Here is a 26,228-nt window from a genome sequence, read left to right on the forward strand (position 1 = left end):
TCTCCCAGTGGTCCGCTTCCTGCAAAAGCTTCCTGGGATCAGTCAGCTTGCTGACAAACAGGTGCTGGTGCAGCTCTGGAAAACAAAGACTGTACAAGTGCTCCTAAGCAATTAAGTTGTAAAGCTCCTCATAACTTTTTACCTTACTGCCCTTCACCCAACCATCCAGTGACCTGCAGAAAGAGTCAACACATTCTAGCCAAGTTTGAGATTCCTTCTTCTGGAATCTAAACTTGTACTTATACTGCTCAGGGGTGGGACCATACCTTGTGATTAGGGCATCCTTCATGATAGAGTAAGTGAGCCCCTGAGGATCCCCTAAGAATGTCAGAGTATCACTCCCCTCTACTTCCACAGACTCGCTCCCCAATGTGCTTCAGGGACCAAGTTCATGTGGAGAGCAGAGTCAAACCCCAGGAACCACAAGTACATGTCATCCTACCTCTTGTAATCCTTAACTAGGTCTTTGGGAATGTGTACCTTCCCCTCAGGCTGCACTGTGGTACTGCTGTCACCCTCACTACTAGACTGGTTCCTCTGATCTAGTTCCCTCAATCTAAGCTCACGAGCGAGGAGTAGCTTCTTCTCTTCTATGGCCAGCCTCCTCTCCTCCATTTCCCTCTCCATTTTCATCCTTAACTTCTCTAACTCCAACTGGTGCAGCCTCTCTGTCTGTCTGTCCTGCAACTCTCCAGGAGTCAGACCCTTGGATGGCACACTGCTACCTGTCCCGGAGACCCTTGCCCCAGGCATCACAGATCCATCCACTACCACATTATGGACACTCGGCACTTCCTCACCCTCATCCTCCCCCTCTGTGTGCCCCCCAGCCACCTTGGCTGTCACCCATGCCCTCAGTGCCTTATGCAGTTCCTTCCTGGTGGAGCTCCTAATGGGACAGGCAAGATCCTTACTGAACTGCTTTAGTTGAGCAACTGTATAACTCTCCAGCTTCTCCAACTCAAAAACAGCTCCAGCTGGTGCATCTCCAGGTTGAGACATGATGGCAAATCATAAAAACGCAAAGTTCCAAGGCAGAAGAGAGAGTTCCCGATGAGAAGTTAAAAAATCAAATGTTATGGAAGCAGATGAAGTCCAAAAAGAGAAAAAGCAGAAACAAGTAGCATGTGGTCACGTAATGGTCTGCACTGGAAATAGTATTGTACACTTAATCACTGTATGTCAAGTACTAATACAAGTCCAATCCTCACCGCTGATCACCAGTGTTAGAATTGGGGTCTTTGGTTGGCGGTCAGTTTACCCCGTCCAAGCAAGGACCCTCATTTTAGTCAAGGAGGGTCACACTCAGTTAACCCCCGTTCACCCCCTTGGTAGCTTGGCATGAGTAGGCAGGCTTAACTCAGAGACAATGTAAGTATTTGTACCAACACACATAGTACCACAGTAAAAACACCACAAAATGACTCAACACCAGGTTAAAAAAATTGCCAATATTTACCAAACAAAACAAGACCAAAACAACAAAAATTCAACATACGCAAGTCAAGTTATGAATTTTTAAAGATTAATGCTTTCATTAGGTGATATCAAGACATCGTGACGGAGTCACTCCCAACAATCTGACGCCAATTGCTCTGGTCACAGAGTCACGCAGACCCCAAGGTACAGTAGCTTGTGAAAATGAGAAAACAAGCCGGTACACAGAATCGGGGATCGCGGCTTTGCTGGATCCGAGGTGGTGTTGAGTCTGGAACTGCAGAGCAAAGGAGCAGAGGCATCAGGTCCTTGCTGCAGAGCGGTGGAGTTGAGGCGGCATCAGTGCGAAACATTGGATCCGCGCACTTCTGGTGGAGTCGATGTTCGGGGGTCACAGCGTAGTGCAGTGACTTCCACGGAGTCGCGGACTTCAGCGAGGCTGCAGCTGCGTCGGATCTGCAAGGTTGTCACACTCCAGCGAGGACCACAGCTTTGGTTGAGGTGGCTTCACAGTATTCGGCAGCGGTGTTGGTCCGGAGACGTCAGAAGTTGGTTCACTTTTTTTTGTTTTCGTTTTTCCACCAGCTTCTCCTATCAAGGGCCCAGAGACTGGATTAGGTGCCACTTGGCAGGGCAGGAGTCTCAGCAGAGAGTCCAGGTGCTGGCAGAGGAAGTCTTAATGCCCTGAGACTTCAGAACAGGGGCAAGCTCAGTCCAAGCCCTTGGAGATTCTTCTCAAGCAGGAATATACCACAAAGTCCAGTCTTTGTCCCCTTTCACAGGCAGAATCAGCAAATGCGGGATAGCCCAACAAAGCACAGGCAGGGGCAGGGGCAGCACTTCTCCTCTGCTCTTCTCCTTGGCAGAGGTTCCTCTTGAATCCAGAAGTGATTTTGAAGAAATCTAAAGTCTGGGGTTTTGGGCCCACTACTTATACCCATTTCTGCCTTTGAAGTAGGCAAACTTCATAGGAAAGTCTCTGTTGTTCACAAGATCCTGCCTTGCCCAAGCCAGGTCCCAGACACACACCAGGGAGTTGGAGACTGCATAGTGTGAAAGCAGGCACAGCCCATTCAGGTGTGAGTGACCACTCCTCACTTCCCTCCAAGCACAAATGGCTCATCAGGATATACAGGCTACACCCCAGCTCCCTTTTGTGTCACTGTCTAGAGGAGAGGTGCAAATAGCCCACTTCTCAAACTGACCCAGGCAGGGACTCCAAAAACAGGCAGAATCATAGAATGGTTTAAGCAAGAAAACACCTACTTTCTAAAAGTGGCATTTTCAAACTAACAATCTAAAAACCAACTTCATTAAAAGATGTATTTTTAAATTATGAGTTCAGAGACCCCAAACTCCACATTTCTATCTGGTTTCATAGGGAATCTGCATGTTAAAGTTATTTAAAGGCAGCCACTGTGTTAACCTATGAGAGAGATAGGCTTTGCAATAGTGAAGACTGTTTTTGACGCTAAGGTGGCCTTTTCCTCATGCCATGTGGCGCAATGCATGCATTGCGCCACTTTGTAACCCTTTGCTCTACATTAATCATGCACCATGCAGACTGTGTGCAAAGGGAGCGTTCCCCCATTAGAGGAGCGAAAAATGGTCCAAAGAGATTTCTTTGCATCATTTTTTTTAGCACTTTTAATGCCTGCTCACAGCAGAAAACATATAGGGCCTCATTTTGACACTGGTGGTAAAAATCGCCTACCGCCGTGGTGACGGCCACCAAAGGACCGTCGCCGCATCTACCAGCCATCTGCCATATTATAACCATAGCCGGATTTCTGCAAGAAGGATGGCGGAAATCCGGCTATGGCCATGCCGGTGGATGGCAGTAAGGTGGCGCTGCTGCCAGCAGCAGCGCCACGCCAGTCGACCGCAGCAGGCCGTATTACGACCAATAATACGGCCTGGCGGTGTTCTGCTGGCGGACGCTACTGCTGGTAGCAGCACCCCATCCTATCTCCTGCTGGACGACCCCATAAACACAGGGAAGTGGGTGCTCCGACAGGGGAGGGGGGAGGGGTTGTTGTGTGTGTGTGTGTATGTATGGAGGTGTGAGTGCATGTCTGTTGTGTTCTATGAATGTGTGTCTGCTTGTATGTATGAAAGTGTGTGCGAATGTGTGTGTTAATGGGTGTATGCATGCATGAATGAATGTGGGATTGGGTGAGTGTATGTGTGTGAGCGGTTGTGAAGGGGGCGTGAATGTAGGGGGGTGTTTGGAGAGGAAGTGGGGGGTTGGGGGGAATCTGGAGAGAGGGTTGGGCTGGGGAAGACCTCTATCAGTGACAGGGAAGGGATTCCTTGTCACTGACAGTGCCTACCGCCATGGTTTTTATGGCGGTAAGGGAGCCACAAAAACCATGGCAGTAGTCGGGGTTATAATCCCACGGGTGGTACAGTGACGGCCGCTGGGTTGTAGATTGATATCTCCAGCTCAGTGGCCCTTACCGCCGTAGCGGTCAGTGTGGTACATTGGCGGTTTGGCTCCAGCCAAACCGTCAATGTCATAATATGGTGGAAAGTACCGCCAGCCTGTTGGCAGTACTTTCCGCAATATTACCGCTGACCGCCAGGGTCATAATGCGGGCAATAGTCTCTGTGCATGTGTGTGTTTGCATGTTTAGTTTTTATGAGTATTTCAGTTGACAGAGATAGGGATCAGGCATATCTATTCACAATTATAATTACATTTAGTTCTCTGAAACACAGAAAAAAAAATATCTCTCTTGTTTTGCAGGATTTCACTACATTCAACAGAACTCACTGAACTGCTGCCTTAGGAGGCAGAAGTCCTATGTCTCTATATTTTTTTCATCCCGGTTCCCTTTCCCTGCCTCTTCCCCTGGTCCTCATATTCCCATAGGCGTGATCAGTGATGGGAGTCTTCAGACTCCAGATGGATTCTGTGCATAAGGCTGCTGTCAATCTGGAGTCTTGTCCCCAGCGTACATGGGTCACCCTGCCGTCTGTGGAAGTCACCATAAATATTTGTTTTTTGTGCCAGACCTAGCAGAAGGTATGACCTACTCTGCATCCATGCTGAAACAGAGGTATTACTAGTAAATATGGGATGCTCCTACCTCATTTAAATACTGGCTGTTCACATTCACCCCCTTAAGCACTGAGGTTTGGGAAGGATAGAAGTGGATAGGTGGAATTAAAACAAATGGCTGAAACTACTCAACACGCAGGCCGCAGTAACACCACAAATGAGGAAAACTAAAGTGCTAGGAACCAGCATAAAACCCGATGGTTGTTAATATGATCACAAAGCAACAGAGTACTTATGTGAAGGCACGAACAAGAAACTTCTCCAGTATGCTGTTATCCCAGTCAATGACACATTTCTCTCTTTTCTATTCTGCGTGAGCCAGCAGCATTGCGGCCCTATTGGCCAGCATTATGGCCAATTGAGGCAGTATTTTCTTCCTTAGTTTATTTTTTTTTGGGTCATAGGACTCAAAATCAGTGAGTCTTGACTCCCTTTTACCCTTTAAACATCCTTTATTGCTTGTAGAATGAGTATTTTAGGGACTATATTATCCACCATACCCAGCACAGCCTCACTTCTGTGCTGACATACCACCTGCTAAGTTGTTTGTACTCGCATTGCAAATGAGTGCAGGAGTTTTACTTATCAGTCAGGCTGAGTGAAGGTAGGAGGGGGCAGCTTTTCCCACTCTGGAGCGGACAGCAGAGGGATTCCAGGGTACAAAGAATATGAATGGCTCGCTTCCTCTCATCCACACTGCTCTGGGGCCTCTGGAGGATCTTAGGATAAGCCCCTCTTTAGTAAGATAAGAGGTTTTCCAGCCACCACATGGACGATGCAGTAAAAATGTAATTGCAGTAGCAGTAAGTCCTCCAAGGGTGGTAAAAAAAAGGGTGAGGCAGTGAAAGAGGTTCCTACTAATAACCAACTCTACAAAAAATGATAAGCCTATAGGTATCTCTCACCTCCCTCACCACTAGGGATGGGAGATAAATTCCACTCAGTAGGTGAAGTTGGTGGAATTTTGGACACTTTGAGTTCCATTTGTAATGCAGAGTTCTGGACAAATTCTGCCAACCGCCGCATGGTAAGTTGCTGAGTGCGAGCAAGAACTGGTGTCCCCAACTGTGATTTTCAGGCACTAGGAGGACACCCAGTGAGATTTTCCCAATTCAGGCAGCCATGGCAATTTGGGACTGTTAGTGGTGAGAAAGCTGCCACTAAAGTAGTAAATCCAAAGCCATCTTTAAAAGCAGTGCTCTCTGGCATGCCATCTGGTGCTGTTTATGCTAATTTTTCAGCCTGGAACGAGCTCCCAGCACCAAACATCAGCACAAACAGTGCAACATGACGATTTCTACCAGTTCCTGGAATCTCACAGTGTTCATGTAAATCTGCTGAATTTTGTAGAGTGAAACTCCACGAGTTCTGCCCATCCCTACGTAAAACTCTGAAAACAAAACATCTGCTCCTAGTACAAAAAAAATTGAGACTGCTGCTTTGCCTGTCTTCTCCCTTGGGTAGTATTCCAACTAAAATAGTAGCATTAACTAACCCCTACAGTTACAATTCAAAGCTAGAATTGCTCTCTGTCTGTGGTCTTAATTCATCCTTCCTAGCAATGCCTCTTGCTCAGCACATCTCAGGAACATTCAGTGGATAGTAGGTGTTTCTGTTAGTGTCTGTGACATATGTTTTACCTTGTCACTTTCAAAATCATGTGTGGTAGGCTCACCCCCCCCCCCCACCCACCATCCACCACCCACACAACGGGAGCAGTTAGTACCATGCACAGATAACCCCCAATGCTACATGGATCCTGCCACAAAGACCCTTATCCCTCAAAACTCTAGCCCTCATCCATTCACAGCTCTTTCTCAAACACTTTGATGCCAAAGGCCATGACCACAGCACAGAGCCTTTTTGAGCCCCAGAAACCGAAGACAGCATGCAGACCGTATGATGGATGGCTGTGCATTGTGTAGCAGCCCCGGATTCACTTTTAAGTCTGGTCTTTGTTGAGCATGTGGATGCCTGTGTGTGACTTGGGTTGATTTTTAGTGTGTGTATTTGATTCTTGTCTTTCTTTGGGTCTAGTCATCTTCAGGTGGTGCTCCCCACCCCTTCTTCATCCATGTGCTCCTTGAAGCCTGCATAGAGGCTTTCAGGCAGCACATAGGTTGAGGTCTAGCTGCCATATCACCAGGAAGACCCCAAGGAGAGTTTAGGAGTTTACCATTCCCTCACTGTCTCTGGATTTGCACCACTATGTGCAGTCTTACCCCATGGTTCTTCGTGCCACACCTCTGCTGTCTCTAAGTGTTGTAAAACATTATGCTAACAGTGTGTGCAAGAACACCATATTATTTTCGGAGCTGTAAGTTGAAATTAGTCATGCTAACAAAACAGAGACGTCTTCTGTTCTCTAAAAGCTGCAGAGATGCATGCATGGTTAGAGATACAAGGCGACCCTGCCCCATACAAATCGGACCTGGAAGCAAATAGAAGTAGCTATATTTGCCTGAATTCCATGTGCTTCTGTAACATAGGCATTGTCTCCTGAATAGGTAGAGACTAGACTAATGAAATAGAGGATGTATGATAAAATATAATATGCTTGGGGGTTCCCTAGTGTTCATTTTCTTGTATATTGTGACTGCTGAGATTACGATAATTATCATCATTTTCTTACACAAGACTGAGGGACACATAGCACATATTAAATAGCTGTTTTTTCTACAATATGAACAACTGTATGCATCTAATATGTCCAGGTGCCAGGATGGAGATTTTTATCTATTACAATATCCCCCTCCATCTGGCTCATTCCTTATCTACGTGAGCCTAACTTGTTGTTAAAAAGCGTGAGAGTCCCTTGCCATTTCTCTTTTTCTCCAAAGAGGGTATACTATGAGCCTGCTCACAACCTTGGCGGATGGGATACTGCATCACAAACACGACAGGTATCCCGTCTGCCGTATTACAAGTTCCATTACATGCAATGGAACTTGTAAAATGGTGGGCGACATATCAGTCATGTTTGTGACTGAGTATCCCATCCGCCAAGGTCGTAATCAGGCCCTATGTATTATTCTTCTAGGCGCTTATGAGATCTACGTAGACAAGCGCAATTTATACAAAACAATAACGATGTATTAGTATGGGTATTTCCAAGATAGGTGTGAACATTGGATATAGTCAACAGATGAAATACCTATTAGATCATTTGTTAAATGTAGGCATTTTTAACGAAATAAAGCGTGGTTTTACTGCTAGCTTTCAGGATCACCATCTTGCATTATGTATGTTCTCATGTAATCTTCACAGGTCCGCAAGTCATCACTTTATACAGATTTGAACTAGGATATAGTAGACTTTTACTTCGCTTTGGGATTGCAACTGCAGTCGCTAAACATTCATCAGTTACTAACCCCAGAGTTGTGATAGTAACTAATTTACAAAGGAGAAGGCCTGCTTTTAAAAATGTGCTTCCTGTTTGGCAATGGAAATGCAGGGACAGAGGTGTCGTTTCTTTCAGAACTCCATCCCTGCCTTTGCAGGCAATCACATGTTTGCAGATTGCGACCTGGATGGTAAATATTCATTAGCTAGGTCGTTTTGCAACCCAATGCCAGTAGAATATCTGTGATCTACCAACTAGTACATAAGTCACATTGTAAATTGCATTCCCCTTTATAAAACCATTCAGTTTCGCAAACTGCACATCCCTAGTTTAAGAATGACAATTTTAATCAGGCTGTTAGCACTCTACGACTTTACAGAGGAGTGGAACTGGGAATACACGCGCCTCAAGCATTTGTAGTGAATCTGATTTAGTCCGGGTGAAAGCTTTTCATGGAATGCTCAGTTGGGTGTATCCCTTCTTTAATTAGGGGCACATCGTCATTACAAATACAACCCCCACGTTAAGACCCAGTCTTGCAAATATGTGTATTGGAGTGAGGTAATACACCTGAAGATGGACGTCTCACGAGGCACACTCAAATGTACTGTTTCCCACTTGCCCAGCTGCAAATTTAGATTTATTGACAAAACAGTTGTTATGTTTTTATGACTGAAAGAGATGTGTGATTTTATATTTCTTTTGTGTGTGGAGTTTAATGTTTTGTTTAGGTGTAGGTGCACCGTCACAGAATGGCAGTATTTTCATCGAGAGAATCCTTTCTCGTGTATACTGAAGGAAGTAAGCTGAAAATGTGCTCCTAGTCACATTAACCTTGAATATCCTCTAGTAAATGTCTGTTACAGTTACTGATCGCCGTTAAAAGGAATGGAAGTGACTATTATTAAAAGAAAGACCTTTTGGTTTTTCTCAGCTTTGCCCCTTCCTCTAAGGAAAAGTCAGCTCTTTTACTTTCTTTTTAATGTAGCTTTGAATCAGCAATGAATCCGAATCCGTATAATAACTCCCATTGAGAAAGATCAAGTTACCATGACTACCCAGCAGGCCTAAGTCTTGAAAGGACAAATGGAAAATCAAATTCTTCATGAGGATGCTGTGCTATTTCTTGGAAGGTCTTAATAGCCTTTGATCTATATGGGCATGCAATATGTTTAAACATTGTGATAGTATGAATTGGAATTAAGGTCTAATTGTTTTGTGAAGTTATATCACCGATGTTCGATTTCAATTATTGTTGATATTCCATGAACTAGTGTCATGTTTCAAAGTATCATTGTAGACAATCCATTCTGCAACATGTCATAGCTTCTGCAGTTTCTCAGCTATGAAGAATGTCCTTCATTCATCGGAACAATTTACAGTTTAATTCTGATGTGCGATTATTAACGGAGGTAAGTAGTCTCATAAAGGTATACAATAAAATGATGTCACTTTTCTCCTTAACCTGCACTTATTTTTAAAAAATAACAAAGCCAAACAATGCTAAACATCTCATTAGGTTTTTGCAGCAGAATATATAAAGCCGTTATTTCAAACATATATATGGTGAAAAAGTGTTAAAACAAATCTCTTGTGTTGGTAATAGAGTTGATGAATCGCACTATTATATCTCATACAAAAAAATGTAAACTATTCGTACTCAGTTGAAAGGATAGGGTTAAAGCAGTCTTTAACCAAATCACTTCACTGCAATATGTCAGCCAGTCCAGGGCGTGGAGCACGCGTCTCATTGTGAGGGGGCAGGCTTTTATGTGGCTGAAAATCGTCGACCAGAAAAAGCTTCCTCCGGGCTTCTACGTTGCCGAGGCAATTGATGCCAAGAAATGTGGGCACATTTTATACAGTTACAGGAGGATGCTTTACTTCGGTCCATGGAAAGAGGCCAAATTAGTGCCCACCACCAGTCTCGAGAGGGTGGATAGACATTGTACTGGATGTACTGCAAGGAAGGCAGCTGTGGTAGGTTCCACACTGAGCATGATTGTCAGAGCAGAAGGAGCAGTAGACCTTGAGTTTTTACTATTAGTTTGTTATTACTGGAGGATTCTGAGCAGCAGTGGTAAGAAGATAAGAAGGCAGTGTAAGCCTATATATAAAGCACTGAACACAGAGAAGAGTGGCACCAGTCCTGACCAAATAAGTAAATGTTTATGAATTTTAAAAAAGTCAAATGCATACTTGGGGACCGATGAGAAGACATACTTTTAAGAATATCGTCCTTTTGTCCACCAGAGTTAATTTTACCTGCCAGCAGATGAGCTACATTTTAAGATGGTCACATGGGTTTCTTGGCTCCTTTAATGAGCTCTCTGTGGTATCTTGTTATCATCTACTGCAAAGGAGGGCAAGGGGTGCATTATGCAAAGACATATTGAATTGCTTTCTTCTGGGAAGGAGGAGGAAGGTGTAGAAGCAAGACAAGGCCCTTTCCTTTTTTCTTCTAGCAACCGATCCTTCTGGTGTACCCTAGGGGACTGAGATTTAGTTTTCAGGGCTCCAGATTTGTGGTTCATTCCCAATGGCAGCGGCGCAGTGATGCTAGTTCCACCCAACAAGTATGGTACACTGCATCTTCTATATAGTCAAAAGTGTCACCAGAGGGTTCCATTCAGAAGTAGATCAGAAAAGAGTGAATTCAAGGGCCTCCACCATTATTTCATAATGGACTGTCTAGAAAAAAGGATTAATTGGAGTCAGCCAAGAAATTTATATCGTGTCATTACATGATGCACATTCACACATTTCAGTGCCCACAAAACTGAAATTAATCCATTTTGCAGTAATGGGTCATCACCTCTAGTTCCGTATCTTTCTGTCTAAAATCAACACTGAAAGTGTTCAAAAAGTTGATGAATCTGATGGTGGCATTGCTGCACAACCATGGCATCCTACAGAATCCATACTAAGTATGATTGGCTGATTCATTATTCGTCAAATACTCAGATGAGTCATCACTGTAAGAAATTGAGTTACTGGTTGAGGGGGCAGCAACCACAATTCTTCCCAAGCAGCAACCACAATTCTTCTAAGGGTGAAGTCACACGCAAACCCTAAATTAACTTGTGCTCAACCCTTGGGTAGCTTGGCAAACAGCAGTCAGGCCTAACTCAGAGGAACTATGTAAAATATTTGTGCAACACATCAAACAGTAACACAGTGAAAACATACCACAAAAGGATCCCACACCAGTGTAGGAAAATAGAGTAAGTTTTAATAAATAAAACAAGACAATCAGTAGAACTGGGGATGTGCAAGTTTAAAGTTTTTAGTGAAAATGATCCCTAAAGCACAAAGTCAACAGTTGGAATTTGGTTGAGCCATACTGGGACAATGTCAGAGGTCCCGACTGACCTCAATGAAGCGTGGACCAGCTACAGGGAACCAGTTAGGCCTGTTGAACAAAGTACCTTAAATCCTGTTGGCCACAAACCTTCCCATTTGGGAGGCTTTTAACCACCCCTACCAGTTCATTTTTGGTAAAGGGAAGGGAAATATTTTCAATACCTTCCTTAGCTAAAGTAGGAATAGTAAGTCCTGTTATGAAATTCTCCAATGCTTCCGGATCTACCACTTGATCCTGACTACATTTCTGCCTATAAAGCTCTAGCAAAATTTGACTCACTTTCCTTCGTTCAGTACAACTTACCCCAGAGGCTGGGCATTTCAGGGCTTGAATCAAATTTCTAGCAACCTGCTCACATGCCTACCATGCTAGAAAGCTCCCCATAAAATGGCGTTACTCATATACTTTTTGCATGTAGACACAATTTGCCACTTCACACCTAGTATAATACAGCTCTGGAAGGGTGCCTCAAATATTTATTTAACCTACCACAAACACTCTTCCAGAGTCCGAATTTGTTGTTTTATGCTTCTAATATTAGCAGCATCTTTAGCCATCACAATCCCCCTAATATATGCTTTCAACACATCCCACACTACACCAGGAGAGGCCGACTCATGATTCTGACGTAAAAAAACACTAATCTCCTCTTCACATATCTGAACCCATCTTTCGTCCTGAAGGTACTGCATGTTAAAAGTCCACCTATCTTGGGGCATACCTCTTTCCATAAATACCTCCAGCACTAGTATTGCGTGGTCTGAAAAACCATTAGGAAGCGTCCGTTGGCCCTTAAAAACCAGGGTCCATGAGAGTAGAAAAAATTGATCTGAGACGAGCTATGAAATCTATCAGAAAGACATATATATTCTCTCATAATTGGAAAGGATGCCCTGCAGGAATCGATAAGAGTCAAAGTTCTTTGATAGTTCTGCAACACTTTTGCAACTTTGGGTTTTGGCTGTTTTTACCTTTCAACTGAGGACCCCTATACTGGGGTCCTGGGGAAAGTTGAAATGCCCCTCTCATAATGATTTTCCCTGGAATTTGCATTAAAGGCTGAAAAAGCTCCTTGTAAGGCTCTGGATTATCCTCTACAGGAGAGTAAAAGTTAACAAATGTGAGTCGTCTAGAGAGCATCAAGCAATTCACCCAGCACCAACACCCATTTTAATCACTAGCAAAGTCCAACACTTCAGCCTCAAGCTTTTTGGTAAAAAAGATTGCAGTACCACGATGCACCACTTGGGCAGTCGAGAACCATCTATAACCTGCCCAGTTTTTAAACATAGAGAATCCCAGGAGCTTTTTGGCAGTAATATGGGTCTCTTGCCATAAAACTAATAAAGGATTCTCAGCTCTAACCCACGCCTCTATTGCACATCTATTTTCTTTTTGTTATTGAGGCCATTGGTATTCATAGAAACCACCTTCAACATACAATTAGAACTTGACTTTGGGCACTCAGTCATTACAATGAATCATTATTGCCTCGCAGAGCAGCAGCAAAAGTTGCAAAAGTTGGCACAAGGGGCATACAAACAAGCTTGAAAGTGCCACATATCCAAAACAATAGCTACAGTGTAATGAGGCAAGCCTATGGCCAATACCTGACCAGAATGTAAAGTGCAATCATTCAATAAAGTGCCATCTAAGCCGTCCATTCCATTGAACCTCCAATTCCCCACAGGACATAATCAGCATACATGCTGGACTTGCCCCCTGACTGAACAGATATTAAAGTTCATGTAGTGCCTCACACCCAACTCCATCCTTTAGCTTAAACCTTTCCTGCCCATAGCCTATCCCAAAGAACCACATGTAATAACACTATCACTCAACATTGGAGTCTGATCACTAATGGAATTCTCACTTCCCAGCTTTCCATACAAAAAACACTATGCCAATTATTCGCCTTTTGGATCTCACATTTTCATATATCATACCCTGCCCCTGAACCACCATCCCCCACTGTGCACTGCAACCCTCCTTGTCCCCCCAAGCAACCTGTAACTGAGGCCCCCATGCCTAGGGACTCTAGGAACACTCCCCTCCCTCAAACACTGCAAATGGCCTCCACCCCCTCTCCTATCACCTACTAACCCTAACCTTACCATTATGGTGCATTTAGGGTTCCTGTGACATGATCCTAAGGAGCACACAGATGTATGGAGGGAGTCTCCCCATTGGAAACTTTTTAAAACATAGCCCTTTCAATGTGAGCACCTATTTGTGTCAAATTTAATACAGTAAAGCTTTCGCCTGTTCTACCATCTACAGGATATGTGCATGGCCCTTGTATAACACTTTTAATTTTGACTGTTGTACAACTCCTGGATTGGGCCCGCAGGCTTTAAAGTCGTCAATCAGGTTTTTACACCGTCTTGCTGCTGTAATAGATATGTCAGAAAAAAACACTAAAAGAGAAGCTACCTATTGTATGATATACTTTGTCTTTGATGGCTCTAGAGAATATTTGTTCCTTAATTCTATAGTCACCAAAGTTCACTAATATGTTAGCAGGTGCCGAAAATTAGGTTTCTGATTTAATGGAACTCGATGTGCTGTCATGATAGTGAACTCCGGATCTTTAGAGATGATCGGAGGGTGGACATACTTGTTGATAATCTCAGTCACTACAGCTGTGAATGTGGTCCCATTCTCGTGTCCTTCAGGGACCCCATCAAAGCATAGGTTGGCCAGTCATGATCTTCTCTAAATCATCAAGTTTGAGCTGTAGGTCCATGAGCTCCATCTGTAGTTTGGAGACTTCAGGATCAGTCTTGGATTTAAAATCTTCTAGATCCGATACCCTTTGCTCAACATGGGGTACTCTTTCATTCAGAGCCTGCAAAATTGATATTAAGAAAACTTAGTTGTTTGTCTTATTGGCTGCCACCTGGGACAACTTCTTTCCCGTATATCGCCAAGTATTTGTTGTAGTAGAGTCTCTACCAAAGATGTGTTAGCTGATGTAGAAGCTAAATTAGATTCTGAATGTGATAAACTGGGGTTCAAGGTGTTATGTAGCAAGGGCAATGGTGAGAGGTCTCCTAGGAGCAAAGATGCCTTTCCACTGCTTCTCTGAGTTGGGGAAGCGATGTCACCATTTCTCTGTGCGGGAGCCCTGGCTTTGACCCTCTGTTGGACAATTGGCATGCACTAGTTGTAAATGCATGTCCTTCAAGCTGGAACTTCTCACAGTGAAAATCATATGTGTGGGGATGACCTTCAATGTCACCTACCCTCCGGATGAATTGGGATCCGTGGTATAACTGACTAAAAGTGCCCTCTGATCCATAGTTTCTCATATCACATGGCTTTCAAAAGTTGTCTCATTTGAGGAATGCACAGCTTCAATTATAGGGGCATGTTCATTACCAGAGTCCACTGGCGAGGTTGGCATTTCGCTGGGTCGGATGTTATCTGTGGCAGGAGAGGTTATTACCCAAGAATCTGGGGTGGTGTCTAAGTTCTTTAGACAGTCTGATTTATCTATGTTCTTATGTTGAGCGTTTTCCTTTGGGTTTTTCATACCCTTAATGCTGTTAGTTTCTTGAGGTTTGGACAGTCTGAAGATTTTAACAGTGCCATGAGCACGTGCTGTAGTGTCTAGTGAGAGCCTCTTCATCCCTTCATCCCTCGCCACTCACCGCTGTTGTATCCCAGTAGATATATTATACAACACAAGTGTCTTGGCAGTGTATCACATCCAGTTCGCCTGGACCCCTTGACCATTTAGGTCCCTTTAGCTTTTTTCAGATAAACACAGTTTGCTATCATACAATTCCATGAGGCCACTTTACAGCCTGTCAATAGAGCCAGTGAAGCCCCCCCACAAAAAAAACAAAAAAAAACAACCATCTCAGTTCACTGACTCAGATCTGCTGACACTCTTGCAGTATTCCCCAACAATTAATAGACTGCAGGTACAAACAAACAGGAAAAGAAACAAGCATTTTCAATACAACGGGTCTCGCATTTGCTCGAGTTAGAGCTATTAACGTTGTAAAGAAAAATAAACACAGCGCAATCACACTATGTAAAATGCAGCGCGATCGCAATGCTTGTAAAATAAACAGATAAAGTAGTCCGGACCCCAGGCTGAAAACATCGAACCTCATATATTTTTAGTAGTTTACTGGTGCTGTGTGGGTGGGCTAAACACAGGAAAAGGCATGATGTATGCATGCCTTTTACAAATGAAGGCAAGCGGATTGTAAAAGGCAAAGTCACAAACCAATATAAGTGACTGACGTGACATGGGCGTAGTTTGAAACACAAAGAGCGATTACAGAATGGACGGAGCGCTTTGCGCTCGCCCATAAAAAACAAGGAGGAGGCTGTGGTATTATTTGTTTATCTATTCACTTAAAAAGTGGGCCAGCTTCCTTACTGCCTAATCTGCTGCGTAATGCTTGATCCCTTGATCTGCTTGTAGCCTGCTCGAGGCCTGTGCTCCTAGGTTCCGCAGGCATTACTCAGCACTGCTTGGCCACCGCTTGCTACACTCTTGAAGAACTCCCTCAGGTTGTTGCTCCACAGATACTTCACCTGCAAATGTTTTCTCGGCCCTTTCGTTTGCCGTTTCTTTCAGTGAGTCACTCCGATCAAACATTACAAAATGGTGCTCGACCTGGCGTGATTGCATTAGAGCAGCAGCCTCTATCACAGCTGCCACGTTCAGGAAACCACTCTGCCCCCCCACCTTCGAATGGCCTCAACAAGCTCCGGATCTGTCCTAGCCACAGGGCATGACGGGACCACCTGCAAGCTCTAGTATTGAGAAGCACATGCATATGCACTTTAGCATTGCTTAGCAGTAGTAAAGTGTGCAGAATCCTACGATCAGCAAGAAAGAGTTCACAAAAAATGGTGAAGGAAGGCAAAGAATTGGGGTGAAGACCACCCTAAGGCTGACAGGTCTCTGACAGGTCTAACAATCAACTTCCTATAGTTTTCACCATGCTGCTACACTATAGTTTTCTGATTTGTGGCTGGAACCAACACAAGACATGGAGTTTATCAGGTGAGATATCACAAGTGTCCACGGGTATTAGTTCTCCTTGAACAGAGAGTGGACAAGTTCCAGAGACATATGTTGTCCTTCATTGACCAAGTTTTGTAGTGAATCCTACTTCGTTTTAATGGGATAACAGGAGTTAGCTTAGCCTTTGGCTTGCAGACTCGTGCCCCCGTCACCTAGTGACTTTTAACCTACTTAGCATGCTCTGTCTTAGCACATTTAATTATTTATTTCTTCTAAGATGGCTGCCTTGTTTAGAGTTAGGCCACTTGTTATGGGTTACATTATCAGTGTCACCGCGCTAAGGCGTCAAGATCCAGCACCAAAGACAAACAAACAGTAGGCCTTCACACTTAGGGATTTTCCCTCTCTATACTTTCAAGCGATAATTGCCGTCCCAAGCATGTCTGTTATCTATTGTTTGGGAACACACCTATGTCAGGGGTCCTTGAAAATCTGTATAAATATATTGCACTTTAGACAGATAATCAGAGGGATTCCGACCAGTGGACTTTGCCACCATCGCTGATATCGATGCCGCAAGTCGTCTGAAAAGGTAATACCTGATTACGCTGTAGGTTGTTCGAGCTCGAACTCATAAAAGGACTTTACTCCCCATATTTTGGTGTTCTGTTTTTCTAAACGAATATGGCTAACGCCATAGACATTCCTGAAAATGCTAGACAAGCACTAACGCAACATTTATTAATGCATGGCCTTACAGACGAGGGTGGGGATGTTACTCTTATTATACAGAAACATTTTACTGCTGGGTCACCTTTCCTGAGGTGGATCAAACAACACATACTTTCCACACATATGAAATTGCGAATGCACCTCAGCGGTACCGAGCAAACCAGTATCATGAAATATCGGTCACATACCAAAAGCATCAGAACTGGTTTGAAGGCGCCCTACCACATGTATTACAAAGAGTGAGGTTAGGTCCCTTGATTAACGACGGACCTACATGGCCTATGTTTGCCACGTACACACCCCACCCAGGCATACAGAAAATGCCACTAGCAGATCTGCGAGATATATATAATGAATTAGTGACATTATATAGACGATTAGTTCAGTTCGTAATGCGAACATTGAACACAACACCGGCGCGTCCAGCACCGCCAGCACCTGGTGGTTATCAATTGGCTACTGGGATTAATCCGCAAACAGTACATACTATTATGGACAAGGTACCCGTGGAACGGGAAAAAATGCTGTTCTATATTGCCCAGAAAACTAATCAGCTGGAAGCTGTGTTTCCCCATACGGGACCACAGGAAAAACATAGACTACTCACAATGTGCTTGCCTTTTGGGATGGTTCCCTCAGTGGATGACTGCGCCACATGGGGTACAGTCTTCGCTGCTATATACACTACCACACATGGTACCCCAACACTTGCCAATTTACCAGAAGTGTTAAAACAAATACAAAATGAGCATGGGGCAGCACCAGCCCTGGAATTGGGGATGAAACTAATGTGTAACTTTGCTGCAGTATCCTCAATAATACTGAGTAACATTTAAGGGGAAGCAGTAGCACTGGCAATTCACCAGCGTCTCCGGGAAACTCCACACCAGGAACAAGAGAGACAGCTACCGAAAATTATCTCTGATACCTATACTATTATAGGACGGGATAGTTTGGGAGCCAAACCAAAGAAGTTGGAATTGCAAGGTACTGCCCATAAGGAGGGTACGAAGCAGGCACAAGAGGGCACAAAGAAGCGCTGGGACAAACAAAAAGACTTTAAAGAAAGAAGGAGTAAGAGAGCAGATTCTCCACACTCGGAGAACTCCGAAAGGAAATATAATCTTAGAAATAGGGAGAATATAAAAACTCCAGATAAATATACTGATACACGTCCCTCTCGTTCCTTTCAGGACGCACCAGATAGACGTAGCGAGAGAGGGGCGTCCTGAATACGTGAAAGAAAAGAAAGACTCTTCTCAATGTAACATTAAAAAAGAAGAAAAGACTCCTCAGCATAACCCACAGTTTAAAAAGAAGAAGGTAGCAGCACTGACAGCTAAGAATGCCAGTACACTTGAGAACACTGTTGAGGAACAAGACATGGGCAGTGACCCTGTTAGACAGCGCGGCAGAGGTCATGATATGTTGCCAGAATCTGAAAGATCATCTGGATGTGACAGCAACTAGCGATTTTATCTCAGTTGAAACAGCGGATGGCCGCATACTCCCCCGATAGGGTTTATGATTCAAAAATTCAGATTGAGGGAGACGTGGAGCACGTTGTTAGTGTGATATTTTGGGATGAATGTACTAGTGATATCCTATTGACTGAAAGAGACTGGCCACCTGAACACATCCGCAAGCTCCCGCATGGGGAAGATGTCATTTTGCCTTCTTTCTCCGATCTTGTTCCGGTAGCAGACAGAGATGCCTATGCTTCTGAATGGGCTTTAGCGCAAGCACCTGCATTATACCGCAATCATGTAGGTTGGGACAAGGAGTCGCCTTGTCATGTTATTCCCGTTAGGTCAACACCCCAACCGCAGCCACAATATCCTGTTAAGCATGAAGGGAAAGCTCCTGTGAATGAAATACTTGCCTAACTTGAGTACCAGGGAGTAATTGAGCCCTGTACAACTGCAATGAATAATCCATTAATCCCTGTTGCAAAGCCAGACCATTCATACAGGATAGTCATTGACTATAGACATCTAAATAGTCATACACGTACATATGCTATACAGAATTCACACAGCACAGCACTAGTAAATAATATAGTGCGTAAAAAATATAAAACAACATTAGACATCACTAATGGATTCTTCTGCCAGAATTTAACACTTGAAAGTCGGGACTTGAGTGCGTTCTCATTTGGTTTGCAGAAACGCTTTTGTCGTTTACCTCAAGGCTATAAGAATAGCCCAGGGCTATTTTCAGCCCGTGTAACGTCGATACTACATGATATCGATTCCGAAGCGTTATCCTATGTGGATGACATATATCTCACAGACGACATCCTCAACATTCATCTGGCGAGGGTCGATCAGATCATTTTGGGATTTGCAGATCTCGGTTACAAATTCAATTTTAAGAAAAGCAAGATAGCCTTTCTTAGTGTATTATTCCTCGGATATGAGCTATAGAACGAGGGAAAGAGCCTGGCCCCACACTTTCTACAATAATGTGCTCAACTGCACCCTCCTAACTCGCTGAAGAAACTCCAGTCATTACTAGGTTTCTATAATTTTGGCAGAACATACATTCCAGATTATGGACAACGGATCAAGCCGCTTTATGACTTGGTTCAGCCCAAATTTTCTAGCAGCCACTGGACAATTGAACACTCACACACATCCTTAGGGAAATGCAACAGGACATGCTAGAAGCTAAACACTTGCACACCCGTGACAATAAAAATAATTTGGTCATCAGAATAATAGCTGGTGCCATTGGATTTACTTATGTCACCTTCAATGAGGATGACACAGTACCCATAGCATATAAATCACATTTATACACCAATGCTGAACAGCAATTTGCACCTACAGAAAAGATTCTGACGGCAGTTCAGATGGCCGTCATGAAAGAGAGGCCACTTGCCCAGGGGAAGCGTATTATTGTTGTCTCCCCGGTGACGGCCTTAGAGGCTGTCACCAAAGCAAGCGTTTCTTACGCTAAAGCATTACATCCACGTTGGATTCAATAGGCAACATCTCTGACCGCCACTGATGTTGATTACATTTTTGATCCAAAACTTCAGACACAAGAATTTCTCCAGTACGAACAAGAGTACCCCGCTCCTCTAAATATCTTGCCATTAGACAACTACCATACTGTCATATATACTGATGGTTCAGCACAACCGGCTGTAGGTACTAAACATCAATACTCGGCTGCTTGCACAGCCATGAGCAGAGTGATGGAAGATGGAGTTTTCCACCCTCGCGATACCTACACGCAGACCTTAGGGGACTGCACAGCCCAGTTGGCTGAACTTAATGCTCTTATTCTAGCGCTCGAACATACTGAGCCAGGCAGCCAGACTTTAATAGTCTGTGACTCTTATTACTGCGTCCAGTCATACAATGACTATCTCAATCATTGGAAACTGAACGCGTTTAGAGATTCTAAAGGGAACACCATTAAACACAAAATAATGTTGAGGAGGGTGGCTGATCTTAAAGATCAGCTGCTGTGTGTCCATGTAGTACTTACATTGGGACACCAACGTGTAGGAGTACACGTTGCCGGTAATACTTTGGCTGATGAAGCAGCCAAAGCAACAGTAGCTACGGCTTCTGTGGCTGCAGTGACTCATTCTCAGATGAGAATGGATAATTAAATATTGATTGCCATTAAAGCTTCGGTTGCGTGCAAATTCCTTCCTAAAGGATACCCTACGAACTATACTTACCATATCAGTGCGCAGAATGTTGCTTACACGACAATTCCTGAGGATGGAGATCGAGTGATTCCCAATGAAGACCAGAGATTAGATCTAATTAAAACAGCGCATGAGGGTGTTGCTTCTGCACATGCTGGTGTACAGGCCACAATAACACTTCTACAGAAACGCTTCTGGTGGCCTGGTCTATGCAGAGGAACAAAGCAGTATGTCCTTTGCTGTGACATTTACCAGCAGATTAAGGGTTCCAATCTCAAACGCCCGCCGCAGACACCCCTCTTAGTGTCCAACAAGCCACTAGAGTGTGTGTACCTGGACCATTGTGGTCCCTTACAGCCTAATGGTGCATACAAATACATTTTAGTCGCTGTAGATTCTTGTTGTAGATTCCTGTGGGTATGGCCACAGCGGTCGGCTGACGCCTGGACTGTTATAAAAAACTTGCTGATCTTTATCGGTACATATGCGGTTGCAGCATTCAGACCAGGGCCCTGCTTTTGCCTCTAAGGCATTCAGGGACACCATGAGGACGATGGGTGTTGAACTCCATTACTCCTCACCATACCATGCCGAGGGAAATTCGGTCATGGAGAGGTGGAATCATGATCTAAAGCAGTCCTTAACAGCTCGAGTATTAGGTTCAGGCCGCAGTTGGTTACATCACCTATATGGGGTCCAGAGAGCACTGAATAATCTGCCAAGACGGTCCTTGGGGGGACGCACTTCATATGAGGTTCTCTTTGGGATACCTATGTATGTCCCAGATCTTGATGCCCCTGGTATGGTGGCAGACGAAACACCCTTTGACATAAATGAACGTCTCACTGTTTTACAGGAGCTTCAGCAATTTTGTGATGATAAATCATCTGCAAGTGCTGCCACCTTATGAATAAGGGATTTAGCGAAAACTTTGACTGGCTGGATTCCTAAAGTTGGGGATCTGGTTTGTGAGAAGATCGCAGTGAAGAAAGAATTTGGTCCATCATACAGAGCACCTGTACCGGTCTTGGGAATAAAAGGCACCAGGACTGTCATCTTACCACCGCTGTCTGGTTCTAAAACTAACAGATTCATCTCCATTGATGACATCAAACTACACCATGTGGCCGATCCTTCACAGTAGACCAAGAGGTCCCTTGGGTGGTTCCCGATCCCCTCTCACTACCCAACAGGACATACATCTACATAGTAGGATGAACATCACTACTACAGACTATGCAACAATGTCAACTGCTGTTCCAGACACCACCTTGAATGAACTTTTGTTGGTTCCAGTCACTTCTTCAGTGACCACCCCGGTTCAAGATCTAGCTGTTTTTTACACAAACACAGCACAGACTAATGCCCCTGTCTATCAAGAGCCCCCACGTGAAGTGGACCAAAGTACGGATGATGCACCAGCTGCTGTGTTTGCAGAGACTGCCTCTGGCTATTTCATTGACATCAATGATTTTTCTTCAGATTCATCCACTACTGTGATTGACAATGTTTCAAAAAGTAGTAAGCCATATCAATGGCTTAAAAAGAACTATTTGAGATACCCATGGAACTACTTATGGTTCTGTTTGACATTTTTTGCATTATTTTTATGGACTGTTTTTTTTGCCTGTTTTCTTGTTACTTATAAATGGTCATTATATTCCTGATCGCTCCTATGTGGAGCCTGTTGATGAAGTTTTAACACCACATCATTCTTCACATAAGGTCCGGAGAGATTTGTCCCCTGTTAATATTACAGCAATACCAATTTCTGATGGGATTGTGTGGGACAAAGTTCCATTCGATATATACTGGCCCACTGAAATTATTCAAATACCATATGTGTTCAAAATATCGATGACTGATGTAATTACACCTGATGTTGTCTCTGATGATTGGGATTTCCAAACAGTTGATTCCATGCTAACTGAGATGAAGGACTATCCCGCTTTTGAAAGTGATGATGTATATGAATATACAATGAATTATGGGGATATGTTCTGTGCAGCAGTGCAGATCAGGATGGTGAATATGACAGTAAATGTATATATCAACAAGTGGGAACAAAATGCTTCATATACTGTAGTTCAAATGTTTGAATAGGCAGTGATTCATATTTTTTATAGTAATTCACATCAGGGGTGTGAAGATTGTGACAGCAGACAGACTGAGCACAATATCTTCATCATCTCAGGATTATTATCAGAATCCAGACAAATGCAAGGAAATCTGCCATCAATGGGAAAAAACAAGGATGGACTTATCGGGCTGTCCAGAAAATTTCCTACCTCTCATTTTCTTCATGAGTTCAGATGAAAAATGTTTGGGCGATCAATATTCTTTCTTGTCCTTGGTCTCCAGGCCATTTCTATAACATGCCCTATTTTACATTTACATCAAGATTTCTTTCAAAGTTTAAGAGCGAGAAAGTTTGGCCCCACTCATCCCTGTTTTTTCTTTTGTGTCTAATGGCAAGGAGACCAAAAGGGGAATTTCCAACAATGCCACCCCCTTTTGTATCTGCAATTCTTTCCCTTTCTATCTTGACAGGTCTACTTTTATTGGTGTGGAAGTTGAAAGAGTAGGAATGTGGAGTAGGGTATTACCCAGAAAACTAGCATTTGGTTTTGTAGCTTATTCACACCACTAATCTTCTTTTCAAAGGTACTGTAAAGATAAGTGGGTTGATCCGATTGTAGGAGAGGAGGTAAATATTTAGCTGATCATACAGGAGGGGCTTGACTTGGGTTTGGGAGGGGCTACTCTTTACTTTCAATGGGCTACATTCACAAAGTGTTTAGGAAAACATGAGGTGTTAGTGACTTTGAGCTATATGCTTTAAGATTACTGAAGTGTTTCACAGTATACTCTCTTCCTAATACGTCATGGCTCCTTTTTGAGTTTTTTTTTTTGTTGAAAGCTTTGTAGTAAGCTTCTTTTGAACCACTGGGTTCTGTCCATCTAAAATATGTGGCATTGCAGGTACATTTCCTGTTTGCAGTCTCATCAGCTAGATTCTCCAGGGAGAATTTAGCTCATAGGTCCTTTTTCTACAGATTTTTGCTGACAGACTGGCACCACAATAAGTTCCTTTCTTTATTCCTAAAGTGAATATATATCCAGAGATTATTATCATATTATATTTTAATATATAGATTACTTTGTTTTTGGTCCGGATGTCAAAAATGATATTGTAACAGAAGCCCATATGTGCCCAGAGTGGAAGGTCTTTTGGGGAAGGAAATTTGTTTTGAACCAAGAATGCAAACCTTGCAGTACAAGGTAAAACCTTTAGGTGAATTGTTTATAAGAAATAGAGTATGGTTAGAGTGAATATTGGTGTTTAATGGTTGGAATAATCATTATGTGGTTCCAACATGTGAGAAGTTGTAGATAAGTCTATCTGGTTAATATTTTTCTGAACTGCGGTTTCCTGAGAAATCATTGAGTTTCTATAGTATTTTATATAAAGTGATAAGGAAGGTTCTTTCCTGTGTCAATATCTCTCCCTCAATCTCTGAAAGTCTTGCTTTCCCTCTCTTTTTATTCCACTAAATTGTTATCAATATAATTTTATGTTGTTTGATATATATCAATTTTACCCTCATTTTAGTTGGGGTTATATTTTGTCTATGTAATATCGGTGCAAAAACTGCATGTTGCTCACACGTCTGCTGCAATGTATGTCATATGGTTGTCATTCATAGGGATATTTGTGTATTTAAACACAATGGAATTTTTAGTCAAGAATTTTTAATAAAATATATATCAAATTGCTATTGCCATAAGAAGGCGGTTCTTACAATTTTACCCACCCAAAGGCATTTGCTAATATTGGAATAATTGATGTTGATGAGCACAATGAAACATTCATATTCTTATACGTAATTGCATTACCATTATTACATTCCTCTACTGCGACAAACTATCAATCCCGACAGCTAGATTCGTGGTCAGGAACTTAGATCAAATCCTACAGATAGGCTCAGGAACATCGCAATGGTCCCAGGAGATTGGCCCTGATAAAACACACATAGCCAGAGAGAACAGAACACACACAGCACACACAGCAACCATGCGCGCCTAAGGCTAGACACCTGCATTTGTATCAGAACTTGTTGACAACTGTTTGCATTCACTACCAAGAAAGGAATGTTTTTAATTACTTTATGGTGCTCATAGAAATGTATAAAGCCTCACTGCAAGCTGATGTACATTGAGCTCAGCCCCCGTTCTGTAACTGCTCCCCCAGCCATAATGTATAATTAATTGAACTGTTCCTGTTTTGCTAGCCAACTCTTGTCCTTTGCTTTTTAAGGTGAATTTACATTTAAGCAACATTTTGGCAAGCCAGCAGGGAGCTGATTGGTTCTTCGGACCCGACTGCAATCAAAGTAAGTGGACCTCACCCGGACGGATTCACGTTTGCGCCACAAGAAAGGTGAGCAGACACCTCAATTAATTGGAAGTTCTGCTGAATCCACAGGGCAAAGGTCCATCCTGCAGCTGCAGTCAGAAGGGTAAGAAACTACATCAGAGCCTTAGTCCCAGCATTTGGCTTGTGGCAAACTAGTTAAAAGCATAACTCATGGAAGTCACCTTTTTTTTGACCATCAGCATCAGGAACAGTGAAAATTCCTTGAATCGTTCTGAATATTTTTTGGGTTGTTGATCGCTTGGACCGCTGTGCGTAACACAGATGGTACGCATAGGCCCTGGGTGTGATATGGGGTCTGTACCTTAATCTTGCCATCTAGTATAAAAGGGTTTCTCACTGCCACCGGTTTCTTAACACTGTTAATATCTGAAAGAAGAGAGAGGTGCTGCTGCTTCCCTTGGACCACTGGGTGTGGCACAGATGGTACGCATATCCCCTGGGTGTGATATAGGGTGTAATTCAGACGTTAGGGAAAAGAAACAATTGGGATCCAGGAGAGTAGGCATAGTTTGTGTTGGCCAGAAGGGCCTATGGTTGTTGAAATTATCTTTTTTCTTTCTCCGCATAAATTGTTGTAATCTTAACAAGATTATCAGGCTCACTTAGTCCAGAGTACTGTGCAGAACTTCCCCTGGTCACAGGATAACATGTGCTAGGAGCGGGCTAAGGTATTTTTTAACAAAGTCACCACTTCGTGCTTTGTCATTTTTTCTTGGTGCCAATTGAAACGGTGTTGTTTTGATATTGTGACACTGGTAAATTAATGTAACTGTGCTTGTCTTAAGTGTGGTGTTTTGGAAACGTCCTTTATGCAGGGTCACCCCCAGACTTTTTGCCTTCCTCCTTCTCTTTTTCTGACCTCCGTTTTGCTGGCTTTAGGACTCTGCACACTTTACCACTGCTAATCAGTGCTAAAGTGCATATGCTCTCTCCTTAAAACATGGTGACATTGGCTCCTACCCAATTGGCTTATTTAATTTACTTGTAAGTCCCTGGTCAAGTGCACTACATGTGCCCAGGGCCTGTAAATTAAATGCTACTAGTGGGCTGCAGCACTGGTTGTGCCACCCACATAAGTAGCCCCCTGATCATGTCTTAGGCCTGCCTCTGCATCTGTCTGCATCTTATCAGATAAATATTATATATTTTTCTAAACACTGTGTGGTGTATTTTTGTGGTGTTCTACTGTGTTA

The sequence above is a fragment of the Pleurodeles waltl genome, chromosome 1_2, assembly GCF_031143425.1.
Source record: "Pleurodeles waltl isolate 20211129_DDA chromosome 1_2, aPleWal1.hap1.20221129, whole genome shotgun sequence".
In the NCBI taxonomy this organism is placed as follows: domain Eukaryota; kingdom Metazoa; phylum Chordata; class Amphibia; order Caudata; family Salamandridae; genus Pleurodeles; species Pleurodeles waltl.